Consider the following 15223-nt stretch of genomic DNA (forward strand, 5'->3'; position numbering starts at 1 on the left):
GAAAAGAAGAGATTGCAAGGTGAGCTCTCACAACACAGCGTAACTCAGCTAATATTGTGCTGGTAATTTTAAGAGTGAGGTGGTTCTTCAGATAAAAGAAACATGACTTTTGAGGTTAGACACATCACTCAGCTGGGTGCCTCAACTTAGGAGGCTTTCCCTACACCATCAACAGCAGGAGGGAGTCACAGACTATGCAAACTATGCAACAGACTTAAGTATTTGTCAACCTTTTGTGTGGTCTTTCTCAACTGACCACTGGGAAACAAAGCATTTAACATAGGTTTTTATGTTAAGCAGCATGAGATCAATTGAGATCAGACTGACACTGTTGAAGGAACCTTGTATCTCCTCCTTTTGGTTTCTTCTGCTCCATCTCTTCCTTTCCCACCATCTGTTACATTCATCTCACTGCACCATTTTTCTTTCCTTTAGAAGGCTCCTTGTTGTGACTTGCACAACCGCCGTGCACTTTCAGCTGCTTGTCCTGCTTCTGCACAACAAACCACGCTCTCTTAATGCCTCGGAGTCATCTACCTCTTGTGACCAAAAAGGTCTCACCAGCCATTCTTCACTGCCAATTCAGAGAGCCTGCAAGTCTTCCCAAACGTGGCAATTTCCCCGACATAGTGCCTTTAGCATTGCCCAGCCCTGCCGGTCTCAGAGCCGTGTCTTCCCAAGGGGTGGATCTTCCCAGAGAACAATGTGACAGCCAGGCCAGTTCACTTTTCACCCTTCACACTTGGTATCCAAAACTGGAGAGGTACATATGTTCCCCATGGAAAGCACTGTAACCACAGCACTCTACTCTCTTTTTAAGTAAAGGAAGTTCAAAGGTAAATAACATTATTTCACCCTCATCTGCCATCTGCTGCAGATGCTGGAATAAACATCCTGGGAGATTTGTGTGCATATGTAACTTCAGTCCTTCAAAATAACAAAGTCCTCTCTTGAAGTGGAGCTGTTTCTGGTGGTGACATCTTTTCCACACTAAGCCAGACAGAACTGATATGTGCACTTTCCACTACAAATAAATGCTCTAGCTTTTACAACCATATATGATCATTTCAGATTTTATTGTCTGGAAATACTCATTTCCCTCAAGTATTCCATATGTGTCCACCAGTCCCTGTGCTGTAATGCTAATGACTCTGAGAAAGCACTTTCATTACCATGCAAATAGTATTGGCATAGGTTAGCACCCTCCATAAGCGCTCATGCACACACATATACCGTATAAGCATCCTAAGGATACAGAAGGTAAAATCAAAGCGAAAAACCTAGCTATGAAAATCCACATCTAAATCCAGCTCCCCTGCCTTCTGTGAAGCAGCTACATTCATATCTACAGCTTCCAGTTTGGCTTATTATAGAAACATAGAGTATTTGCAAAATATCAATCTAGATTCAGTGACTGCACTGCTTAAGACAGGAGAGGAAAAGGAAAAAGAAATTCAGAGCCAGGGTTTCAGTCAGGCCAGAGCAGTATTTATTTCATGCCTGGGATGGTCACCACAGTCCATCCTGCTTACACATTAACCATCTCTTTCATAGCTGTTTCTGTTTCCATTTTTTGTTTAGTTTTTTTTTTGAAGGGAGGAGGGGGCTGGTAGAGAACCCAGACATGCAGAGGACAGCGACAGTCCTGCAGTGTCACTCCTGACCTCGTTCCAGAGTAAGATGGTTTCCTTTCATTAGCTGCTAGTGCTGACATTATGCTTCTCATCAGGAAATAGACTTCCGATGCTCTGCCTCGCTTGCATCAGTAATGGGCAACACACTACTATAACGTAACTCATGTTTTTTAAATGAGCATTCATAGCAGGTAAGAGTATGCCTGCCGTCATGCCATGCAAAGACTGAACAGAGAGCTCAGAGCAAGCTAACTCAGACTCCAGAAGCCTGTATGTTATGCTATGCACAAATAGCCCAGGAAAATTTACATATTTACATTAAGAAGCTGAATTATCCACAGGAGATACTGTGCTGTACACTGCCCTTAGTTCCCCTTGTAGTTGAGAAAGCACTTAAAAATCACTGTATGACACTAGATTTTTGCTCTTAGACTAATCCCACAAGCTGTACTCTTAAGTATCATGACAAATATTTTGCTTCTCAGACTTCGCCTTTGCAGAAAGCCTAACATCGTCTGCAAATCACTGATACAACTGTACAGTGGCATTTTCTAAACTTCCTCAGTGATGCCAGCCTCCTCCCAAAAGAAAGGAAGGAGGACACAAACTCTTACCGATATCCAAAGAGGGAGAACAGATTTAAAATGCATATCGCAATCTGCTGTAGGAAGGGGTAGCAAGTGTCAAGCTTATCCTAGAAACTACAGTGCCAGGCAGGTTTATATATTATTTTTTTGTCAAAGCATATATTCCCGAGGTAGGCAGCAAATGTGTTACCCACAAATACGTACCAAGAATCTGATAGTCACAAGCACTATTAAAAATAATACCATTCACCAGTGCAATTTATATTTTTAAGAACTTTCATTGATAATTTTTTTTTATTGTGGCTACAATTTGATGACTAGGGAATATGAAATCACAGCCTTTGTATATGATTCAGAAACTTTTTCTGCAAACTTAGATAAATGGCTTTAACCTAAAAATACTTTACATGATATGCAATCAGTCCCAAGATTGCACAAACATAATGATGGAACTGGAAGGTTAGTAGGAAGGGGTAGTACTTTTTCTTTTTTAATTAAAGCCACTAGGACACTTAGGAAAAAAGTAGATAAACTTATGGTAAACAATCCCTTCTTCATGTCTTCAGTATGTCTATTGCTTCCAGACCTCCCATGCTGCTTAATAAAAATTTTACCTCTTTTTCTATCTTGGACTACAGCACTAAACTCAAACTACCATGCCACTAAAAGAAAGTAATGATGGGCACTTTGTTTTAAGATACATGCTTTAATTGTATTGACTCAGCAGTGGTCAATGCTCAGTAGCACAACTGACAGTAATTACATTTGGAGGTTTAGGTTCACATTCAAGGATAGTCAACTCCACACAAAAAAAAAGATTTGATCATAGTTACACATGAAATCCCATGTTTCTGAGTTGTAACCTAATCATTCGCTTATTTGAAAATGTTAGCTCTGGAGAACAGTTTGACACAACTGAAATTCAGAAGAGTACTGACTTTCCCTGATGGATTGAAGCAGGAAAAAATAAAAGAGTTTTCTCAAGCCCACTAAGAAAAAGAATTTAAAGAAATCCAACAGGACAGACCTGGTAGTTTCTAAAGGATCTCTGACCTGTCTGTAGGTCTCAAAGCAAAAAACAATTAAATTTCCCCTCTTGTTGTAATGAGGCTACTGTAAAGTCATCTTCATTTTTCACATCAACCCCCATCTAATGCAATAAAATCAGACCTAGTTTAGCTATCCGATCCTGAAGGGACCATGGACCAAGACAGCAAAGGAATTACAAGTTAGGACTGTGAGTGGTAGGGCTGTGGAGGGAAATTTGCTGTGTTTGGAAACTAAAGAGGCTCTGAAAGAATAAAATAGAACACTGTCTGCAGACAGGCTATAAATTAGCCTGTTCTAAACAACCATTTAAAATGGGGTAGGGGGTTATCTAGCCATTTCCACAGATAAATATAATTGTATCCAGAAACAGACAGACTAACAGGACATACTTGCCAGCATCCATAGACATGTATTTCCTGAGTGCCACATTCAAGCATAATGGATATAATTAAGAGTCCTTACACAAATTCCTGCACAACTTCTACCAGTCAATCTCCAAGCCAGAGGAAGGCAAAACGAGACAAAGCTACTATGTCACTGATACCCAGTCGCAAAAACAAAGCCACATCTGGTGCTGCAGAATGTTCTTACCATTTTAATCAAGTCCTCAGGATGGACCCATAACCACACAGACGAGCCCCTGCAGACATCCATCAGCCCAAGCTTGGCAGTCAGAAAAAGGCTGCTCACAGAAGCAGTTGAAGGCACAGACTTCACGTGAGAAGACATCCTTTTCCGCTTCCAAGTCTGACTGACTAGCATACATGCATTTGGGCAGATTTTCTCGGGGTGACAGAAACCATTCACACAAGCTGTATGGTAAGTGTGAAGGATACAGTCAGGCAAGCAAACATCACTGCAGAGTTCAAAATCAGAGGTTGCTGGTTCCCAGTCCTCAAGTGGGCCAAGAGATGAGAAAAATCCTAACAATCAGAGACAAACTCTACCAGGTAGAAGCCAGCAGGTGAAGTCACTGCATTGCTTTGGCACGCCAGGGTGCTGGACATGTCTGTACAGCCCCTAGCACTACAGGGTCATGCCTCAGACAGTGTACAAAGTGCTGCAGGGATATAATCAGTACCACAATATCGAACATTAGCTTGAAGTGCATATTGTGAAATACATCGTATTACCCTAATGTCTGGATCTGAAGAGGTTACAAACTAGATCTGATTGTATCTCTGTTTTAACCTAAATCCACACCTGAGGCCGTCTTCTGGGAATATTCATGTACTTTTTCCCCTGCAGATCCATCCAGCAGGATGGACAAACTACATGCAGCACAGTCTCCAAACTGACAGTCTGATTCTCCTTGCTTACATCAGGGCAGGCTGGAGTGAATAATTTCACAGAAGCCAGATAAATTCATCCCAGTAAAGTCAGCACGAGAAGAACCGAGCCAGGAGATCCAATGGGCAGGAGTGTGCACTGGCATACTGATAGGGCTCCTCAGCCCCGTGCCAGTGTGTGGTAAGCTCAAGTGTGGCTCCAGGCATTTTTCTGTGAACATACAGAAGAAGAGCATGGATCTTAATGCTGGCAGACATTTTACACCATGCTTGGCCACAGTCGGAGAGCCCCACCAGCGTTTGTTGCAGCAGCCGGCAGGGAGAATCGAGTGCCGCCTCCTGCACATGGCACCCAGGTGGTGCCCCAGCTCACAGCTCCTGCCCTCATAAATGCAGGGATTAACTCACCCCAAAAAAGCCAACAGGACAGCAATAGATTCCTAAAGACAGTGTCACAAAACACTACAGGTGGCATCCTACTCTTGAAGCAATTCCTGTCCTTTGCCCCTACTCTGTAATTGCTGGAGTAATAGCCGAGACATTCAGGGAGGGAAGGCAGAATATGAACAGGTCACGGCAGAAGTGAAACAACACGATTCTCCCCTGGGTGTTACTTACAGTAAATCTGTTTCAGGTACAAAAAACCTGCTGATATTTTGTGTCTGCAGGGGCAAGATACAAATTCATTACACAACATTAACACAATGCTGGTGAATGCTCCGGTGCTTTGGGGGTCAGCCCAGGCCCCAGGAGAGGTACAGGCAGCATAGTCTCCGTCTGTAACGTGCAATTTTTTCTAGGCTCAGCTACCTGGCTGCAGCGCTCAACCATTCATATTTTACTGGTGTCTGCTATGTGCAGCTGCTCAACACACACATACCTGTGTGAGCGGGTCCTGGTACAGCGAGGGCCATGGTTGTGAATGACACCCTAAAGAAGCAACACCACATAACATAAGGCAACAACTGAATAACAGGTACATGAACACCTCTAAGGTAATTTTAACTATTTCCGATTTATTTATTTTTCTTCACAGAGGGACAGTCCATTAACTGCTCACTAACCCAAGCAGTGACATTGACTTCTTTGCAACTGTTCTTGAGAACAGCAGCTCGCCAAGAGAGGAGATGCGTCACTTGTACTAGCCAGATCATGCAAAATGGGCTACCCAGATTAGCTTCATCCCTGTCTTTATCTACTGCAATACTGCATTTTGCTGCATTCACAAAGATCGGGACATTTGGATCATAGAAGATGTGACCTTGACCTTACTCTGCTGAAGGTCTGAGCTCTCCAGGCTTCAGCAAGTGCTCGGCCCCTTGGAAAGTGGGGATCTTTTACCCATCATTGCCCACCACTTCCTGGCATGCCTCAAAGTGAAGCCCACAACTCTGGTTAAATCCCTTCCTCTTTATGCACCGATTTTTACTCTCCAATAAATTTGGTATCTCCTGGCTCTTATGAATACAATACTGAAGCCAGAGAAATAAGAGAATTCCCTCACTTAGGGCGTTTACTGTCATTTGCTCTGAGGAAAATTTTAGAATACTGTTATAACCTTCTGGTAATTGTAATACACACTTCCCAAGCAGAAATGTTTCAGGCATTCAAGAAAAAGAAAAGCAAATACACTGTCAAAAATGTCAGTTTCTTGAGCTGATTTTTTTTTCTTAGAAACGTGACCAGAAAGTCCAAACCCAAGATTGCTAAGTCGATAAGAATCCCAAATCCTATCTACTAAATACTATAAATTGGACACTTACTTGGGCTTCAAAGATAAAAATGAGAGTTTAGACAAGACAGATTAGCTTTGCAAACTAAAATCCTTCTTTACATAAAATAAATTATTTGATAAAAGATTAGGCTGTTTACCAAGAAGTAAGCACTTGCCTTCAGCGTTTTCTCATCTGTTGAGCGCTGCAGCAGTGGTGCAGAGCCAGCCAGCACGGTGGGCACATGCCCCGAGAACGCCATCTACATGCCCTGGCTGCCCCATGCGTTGGGCATTTTTCTCATGCCCGGATTGCTGTGCTGGGGCTGCAAGGTCCCTGCTCTGACATTATTGTGGTTGTAGCTCTCCTAACACCAGGAGTTACATGGGGAACACAACTACTTTCTTTTTAGAAAGACGTCTGTCTTCTCTTTTTTATTATAAAATGCAGATGGGCATACACACACACACTGATGTTATTTTTCAGTAGCAAACCACCTCTTGGCCCTCCTCTAGTGTGGCATTGCTCTGTCTCTGAAGATTGTGACTTCCCCTTGCTTCTTGTTTTAATCCATGTGACACTTGCCTACTGAAAATCAATATTAGTTCATAAATATCTGCTAGGGACAGGGGGAAGGGGCAAGATGCAGTATTGCCAGCTCCCACCATTTTATCTCAGCTTCCCAAAGTCTTGGCAAGGAACCCAGGAACCATGTGACCGAGTCACAGTGTTTTACAAACAAAAATAAATTTATAATTATAGCAAGACACTTGCGAGCAGAGCTTAGCCTCAAATACTATTGGGAAAATAACAAGTACTTTTAAGGATTTTGGGGTGGGATGGGGGATCGACACCTCATTCATGGTCTTTTATTGTTGGAACTGGCAGTGATGAAATTACTTTTTTCTGGCTGTGAACCTCATTACAAAGAGCAAATAGGTGCATTTTCCTTGTTTTGCTCTGCAAACTTCTCTTTTGGCTAGAGAAACTGTATTCATCCAGCTTGGTGCTGTTCTCCTTCCACTTTTAATTATGCTTTCTCCTACTCTTTCTTCATATTATTTTCCATCCATCTTACCAGAACTAGACAGAAGCAGCCCTGTGTCTGCATAACAGTGCCACATAACTCTGCACATCAGGGAAAAAAACCATCCCTAGGCAGAGATGCTGCATAAGGGCCCAGCATGAACAAATCTCCACGATGGGCAGATATTTTTAGGTGATATTTAGGACCTTGCCTTATGCTGCAGATTTACAAAATCAGCAAGACAAGCTCAGGAGGAGGAAGATTATGCCTGGAACCCCCAGAGGGAATAAACTTGTGGAGACGGAATAATTCATTCACACCTCTTCCCTGCTCCCTACTGTTAACAACTTACCAAAATTGCAAGTCCCAGGGAGCTGCTGCCAAGCTGCTCTTTCTTGGGACCAATTTCCATGGTGGCTGTGGGACAAGTAGCCCTCCTTCCCTGGTGCCAGCCAGCCCAGCTGCTTGGAAAGAATGAAATACATAACAGGCCTAAGTAGGGTGCCACAAACCACTTTTCAACTGGGGAGCCGTGAGAGCAGATCTGTGAGACAGACTGTCTCCCTGGGCTTTCTCCAAGGAGTCCCTGGCTCTGTACCACCAGCCTCTGCAGAACGTGGTTGTCGCCTGTCAGCTGTGACATTAGCATAGAGATGTGCCTGCTTCCAGCGTGCAGCATGCCATGCTCTCTGTCTGTTCTAGTGTGATAGGAGCCTTTCTTTTTCTAAAGCCCAGGAAGGCTGGAGCATGATGCTCAATGCCAGCCAGCAGCTCCTATACGAGTTTCTCTCCAACTCGCTAGAGCATGCAAGAGCCACAGGCACCAAACAGCTTCTCCCTGCTCCAGCAACTCCACTTACCTGCTCCAACTCCCAGCTATTCTTCCGAAAATTGCTTTCACTCAACTGAGCCACTCAACAATATCAAATCCCTCAGAAACATGATGGGGGTCCATGTGCAACACCACTTCTGTAGGGAAGCATGACTCCAGCCAAAGGTCTCCGGAAAAAAGAGGTACTGGCAATGCTATAAGCTTGTGTGCTTGAGCTGCACCGGAGACCACCTCTGCCTCCTGGACAGGAGTGAGCATGGGCAGTAAGAACAAACTGAAGTACTCAGAGGCATGCAGCAGTTAATTAGGCCAAATTATTTGGGGTGCCTCTCACAGACGGCATGTTATAAACAGAGTTCATGAGTGATGCAGTACCCTCACAAATGCAAGGGTGAGACTAGCAGCAGGACATGGCTTCCCAGAAATGCCACAGACTGCACTGGGTTATTGCATGTCAGAACACACTTTGCAGCTACTGAGCTAAAACATGATGCCACAGGAGTCTGATATTGCATAAACGATTTCACAGAGTAACACATTCAAACAACTTGTTCCATAACTAGTGCCAATGCTGTAGCAACTTCCTCACAGAGGAGACTCTGTGGAGTCCCTGCCTGGAAGTGATATCATTCCAGGTAGGATATATCCACCAGCCTTTTCCAGTTGTTTCTTCAGTCTGTCCACTGCATGAAGTGCCTTCTGAAGCCCAAGATAAAACCTGATGCTAAAGTAGTGGAGCCAGAACTTTGCTTTTAACATACAGAACCTTTGGATTTTTCTACCACAGAAAAGCAAGTATTTGCATAACTATATAATCTGGTTTTGTGTTTTCATGGCAGCAGAGTGCACTTTCACTGCAGTTTAAGGACTGGTAATAGCACACTCAAAACAGTAAGAACTCATAGCCCATGAATGCAGAACCTCACATTTGTGCAATCCCCAGCTGCCCAATGAGGGAAACTGGTGTGCAGGCACGCAGGAGTAACATTGCAGTACTAGCTTCCCCATCCTCTGGTGTGAAGCATGCACATTCCCATGTTTTTTATGGGCAGCACAAGATATTCAAGCAGAATTCAGCTCTTACAATTTTGAGGTTTTGCACTAATGGAGGCACATGAGCTGATCCCAAACACAAAGATATGTGAAAATCAAAGCTAATTTGCTGGCTGGGTATAGGCCATGCCAGAGGAGAGCAGAATTTCAGGCCATGCGTTTGCCAGCTGGCCACAACTCTGGTGTCATCTGCCAGCCCATTACCTTCAATGCATCTTCTCTCCAAATCAGGGGACTGCTCTGGTGCAAAAGCCTCCAAGATACCTTCTTACAGTGAAAAATCACCATTTGAGTTGAGAGGAAACAAAGCCCATGCGGGAAACTTAAGGCAGAGGATACAAAAAAGTATGATCAGAAAAACTATAAAAGGAACATCAGAGATAGTGCCCTGACTATGCTGAAGTGATCATCTACAGATAAATTAACTACATAACTTCAGAAGTCAAGCTTGTGATCAACACAGCATGATGGACAGGCAAGACAGTTCCTGAACAGAACATGTCAAATAGCCAGACTTATTTTTTTGTTATTTAGCATAAAGGAGGTTTGGCTCTGGAGGATTAGATGCAGTTCATGATACTGTAGTGGGATAAAGCCTATGCCTAAAAAGCTTAGAAAACCTTCTTAAAATAAAAAACCCAAACCTGTGCCACGTGTATATTTCTCTGCTGCTTTTCCTATGTGTTAATAGATAGGGATTGACTTTGTGAAATTGCTGCAGCAAGCTGAGAATGATGTATGAAGTGAGAAATTCAGCCCAATGCACAGAGAATATGGATGTGCAATCTAACTTGCTGTGCATTGCACAGATACACAATATTCATCTCAGTCAGAGCAGCAGCCAGTAAAGCCTTCAAAGCCCAGAGAGTTGTGCAGACCTGATGCAAAAGCCCAGCAGAGCTGATGGCTAACTCCCCATGGAGTCCCCTGACAGCAAAAGAAGGAGATGGACAAATGTACACAAGTAAACAGGAGGTAAAAGAAGGCATAGGGTAGCAGAGTGCAGAAGCGGGGCAGTAAAATAAACAGAAGCAAGAGTGTAGGTACCTCTGTAAGGATCAAGCCTCATCATTAGAGACAATATGTGTGTGCAGATGCATGGGAGTGATTAAGCTCCAGCCGTGCAAAAGCAGCACAGCTGACTGCATGGAGAGCATGGGGAACCAAGATTTGGGCAGCAGCATTATCAGGGCAGGAAGGTTGCATATGTGGCAGGGCAATCAAGCCACACCACCCCAAAAGGCATTGCATTAACATTTGTAATGACTTTAAAACACACTCATTTCCATGATTATATTTCTGCCTTTCCTTCCTAAGCCACTAAGTTGCTACCTGCTGCCCTTATATGCTGACCATATATTTGGCAATATACAAGAGAGAATAAGTAAGGCATGAGGATGTAACAGCTGCATCTCATGCTTCACCAAAAACAGTTAATCCATCTTCCCAATACTCCTACCTGTGTAGGCACCTAAACAACCCCACAACCACCTTTGTGGGAACAACATCCTCTTCCAAACAAGTGCTACTGCAGTGAGCCTCCTTCTTTACCCTCCACATTTTTCTGCCACAAGAGCACAGGCCACTGAGCTGCTGAGGCAGCAAATCTCCCCCACTTTCCCACCAGCTCCATCTGCCCTGGGACAGCCTGAGGCATGCCTAGCTGGCTCCTCCACCTGGCCTGTATCTCTTATTTCAGGAGTTATTCAGCCTTTTGCAAAAACAGGTGGATTTCTACCAGGGAGGGAATGCAGTCTCCATCTATACCGGGACTTTTAAAGTGGATCTCCACAAAAGCTCTAAGAAGATCTTACCTCTTTTTAAGGATGGTGCAGCTACCCCTGTCTGTCCTCTCCCTTGGCCCCATTGCTTCCCTTTAGTGCTCCAGGTCTTCTTTAGTCACTTCATGCCCCAGACCTGCACTGCAACCTACAGTCCAAGGTTCATCACTGGAATCTATCCACTGCAGCCTCTCTCTGGAGCTCCCACTTACCTGCACTTCACAGCTTTAGTCTCTGCCTCCTCCTGCAGTATGGCTCTGTTTAAGTTAGGTGATTTACCTTAACTATGTATCTGTTTACTGCTGCCATTGCTGTCTCCAGACAGCCTGGCTTCCTGCAGGGCCACTCACATGCCATGTTTTCAGAGCTGGCCAAAAATTTCCCAGAGAAAAGATGTTTTGAAGTTGTTGTTTTTTTCCCTTGAACAGCCAAAAAAATCAAAACTTTCACAAATAAGACCATGATTTAACAATTCTGTTTTCTAAATTACATTGTGCAGATTCCAAATGGGGGGCTGAAACAACAGTTATGTGCCTGGCCCAAAGAGAGCAGCACTGACATTTATTTACCTTCTAAAGCACTTCCAAGAGGCCTGTCTGGAAACGAAGAGTTTCTCACCTCTATTTCTCACCTCCCCACACTTCACTAGATTTCAGTGAAGGGTGGGCCCCAGTAAACCTCTGCTTTGCCCAGCTCATGGCAGGAAGACCTGTGCCATCCTCATGCCAGAAGAGTGCCTGTTCCCAGGCTGATGACTATGTTGAACTACTTTTCCTACCCATGCTTAGCTTCACCCTGGACCTTAAAACCTCTCTGATGAAGTTTTCATTTGATCAAGCTGTTGTGACTTCAACCAAGAGGCATTTTCTCACATGAACATAAATCCCTCTGCTCTTGAAAGCCTTTTGAGCAGCTCTGCCCTTACATGAGGTGGATAAGGTAGATACCTATTGCTATAGGCAGTTAGAAAGCAACAGTAGCAGGGCTGCTTCCTGTAGCACCACTGCCCCCAAGTACTTAGAACTGTATCCTATAGTAATGAGCAGCTGTACAGTTCACTCAACCACAGTCACAGCAAACCCAGAGCTACGCCTGCTGAGGCTTTTAGACTCCAAAAAGAAACCTGTCTTATTTTGCATTAGGAATATATTCTGTGAATGCATGCATCTGCTGTATGCAAAAGGCAGCTTTATACAGGAATGAATGTGTGAAAGAATAGAGCAGAATAACAACAGCCTAAAACAAATTCCACACTGACCTACAGCTGACCTTCCTTGCCTCAGACACAGAAGTGAGAAGTCCCTTTACAAATCTATGTTTAAGTACCTGCTTTTTCAGCACTCGAAGAAAATATGAAGACATTTAAAAAGCAAAACCATATCCTTCTTTTTTAGTTCCTGCATATGCAGGACATACCGTTTGTGTCTTTGTGAGTATGTGTAAATGAACCTTCACGTGACCTTGAGACCATGCTGACCACATCAGTGATTCTGTGCTGGGTGGCATAGGCTACCTGACCTGCATTTCAAAGGAACAAAATAGTTTCGTCATTCCAGAAAGTCAACTTATTATATAGCACTGCACTAGTAGCGATCTGTGAGCAGTTCAGCTACTAGGACAGATGGAAAGTCAGTGGTGTTATACAACTGATATGCTGCTTGCTGATGATGCTACAATTCTTGTGGAAAACTAAATAACAAAACATGTTCAGCAGGAAAAGAACAAAAAACCCCCCACCTGATGAAAATCCTGTGTCTGTGGTTTAAAAGCTGCTGAAAAAGTAAAAGCTAAATGTATGGTCATTTTTAATGGTCATTTTGCCAACAAATTGCTCTTTGAATCTTCCCTTCCAAAACCAGTCTATTTCACTCTTCATCTTCTGATAAGGATTCCCAGTCCTCCAACATTTCTCATAAAAATCCAGCAAGACCTTTACAGAAGTATTAGTGCGTAATATGGACCCTTTGGATACATCCTTCCTTCCAGCAGCTTCTTCCCTCCCTCTCCATCCGTGCTAGCTGGTGTCTCAGAATGGCATCGTGCCGACTCAAGGAAGCTGCTCCAAATTCCTGGCACTGCTGAGCACATTCAGACACCACAGAAACTCTCCACCTCCTGCCCAACCTCTTCCCATGGGCCTTCAGATGGAGTGACTGCTTAACTCTTCCAAAAAATACCCAAGTTGCCAATGTAAAGTTCATATGAATACTCCTCTAAAGCCATTTAAATATACATTTATTCTTCTGTTTAAGGAAAGGAATATGCCCAAAGTTTTCTGCACACTCTATGCACCATCCTTTTCCTCTGCAGTCCCACTAGGTGCAATCAAGATATGGTTTGAAAATTAATCCCACATTGATTAGCTTTCAGGGAAGAAATAATTCTGAACTTTTTATCCTTTTTTAATAGCTTAAGGTATCATGCAAAGGAAGGCTTTAACATTTTCAGGAGAACACAAGTTAAAATCCATTTTCTTTCTCTCCGTTTCTGCATCATGCACATCGTCATGGTTCTGCATGACTTTTGCATAGCAGTTGTCACAAACTTCTCTGGAGGAAGAACACAGCTATAGTGATTTCCTTGGCTGAAGATTTAGTGTTAATTTTGAGGGTGTGTCCATTCTAGGTTTTGAAGACAGACTTAAAAATCTTTGGTCCAAAAGCAAAACTGACGCTGATGGTTTAGAATAGGAATCTTGGCATTAGGCAGTTAGTTCTCCTTCAGTTTTCAAAACATTACATAAATTGTAAATAACCCCATACAGAGGAAATAATTTCATCACATACGATTACCTGTTGTCTGAAGGCAATAGAAGATTGTAAAGTAAAAAATAACAGAATTCCACTATTTTTCCTCCCTAGAATTTCAGATCAATACATTCTCATCCTCTTGCCCCTCTAATTATTGTGCAATGGCAGCGTGCCTTGAAGCAATGCCAGGGAAATAGTACGTGCATTTCCATTGCAAGTAAAGCAATCCTCTGACATCTAACTACAAAATACTTGGGGATCCATAAAGGACAAAAAGATACCAAATAAAAAACTTAGATAGCACCAGTTCTTCATGCTGCTGGAGCCTAAAATTAAAACTTGAAAGTCTAGATTAACTGCTCAGAACCTACACATAGATATGAATAGTTAAAGAGGCCATAGCCTCATCTTGGTTTTTATGTAATACTTACTGCCATCCATTCACTGACACCAGTGATAGACATAACCATAAGTTTTTAAATAGAGGTTACTCATTTTGGAATCTTCTCATTTACCTTACAAGGCTCAGAGCAAGAAGGGTAATTCAATAGGTTACAGCAAACTAGCCACATCATGAATGAAAGCATGCAAACGCCTGTTTAATTAACAACACGTATTGTTGCCTCTGCTCATCTAACTTCCTACAGCCTGCTACTGGCTTTGACAGGTTTTCATAACAATAAAATGCAATAAATGAATTTAAGTCCTGAATGAATCTAAGCTGTAATGTAGGAAAGCCATGAAAGATAAATGATGTCTTAACTAATTTTATGATTTATTATTCCCCCAACTTTGCTCATCTTGTGATGCAGGAGAACTCATTTTTCTATTTGGCAGATAGCTATGTCAAGCCTGTTAATAGGCACTATTACCATCACATAAATATGCCTGTGAAAACAAGTGTGGTTTCAGTCTGATGCTGACCTCAGCAATTCAGTTTTATTACAAGCACAAGATCTGTCAGTAACAAAAATTGATGCACTTATCCAGAGATTCTGCTTGTCTGCCACTAGCATTTTATTCATTTTTCTTTCCCGAAAGTTCATCTTTAACCAAGTGCAGATTCATGGTCTAAATTACTGTCTTGACACATCATCTGTTGCTCTGTAAATTCTTACAAAGAACATAATTTTCACAGTCTTTAGGAGATAAAGGATCAATGTTAACCATCACTAAAGGCACTGTACTGATGTGAATTTAACATGGACTGTGCAAACCTAAATGGACTTAAAACTAGCTATTTGAAAGATCTGCTCAGCAAACGTTCAGGCTAAGAATAATCTTAATTGAATAACTTCATTTAACACTAATAGGACACTTTTAGGAATCAGGACTCAACAGCTGAATTTTAGGGTGCAACTTTCCAAACCTCAAATGTTTTGTCTGAAATTGGGGACTTGTAGTATTTGGTAGCAGTAGGTTTATCCCAATGGTTAGCAAATACTGAAGTTTGTTCTCTCTTTTTGGACTGGTTTCAGGACAAGTACAGTATAACACATAATCCAGCA

Source organism: Falco rusticolus, chromosome 4, assembly GCF_015220075.1.
Source record: "Falco rusticolus isolate bFalRus1 chromosome 4, bFalRus1.pri, whole genome shotgun sequence".
In the NCBI taxonomy this organism is placed as follows: domain Eukaryota; kingdom Metazoa; phylum Chordata; class Aves; order Falconiformes; family Falconidae; genus Falco; species Falco rusticolus.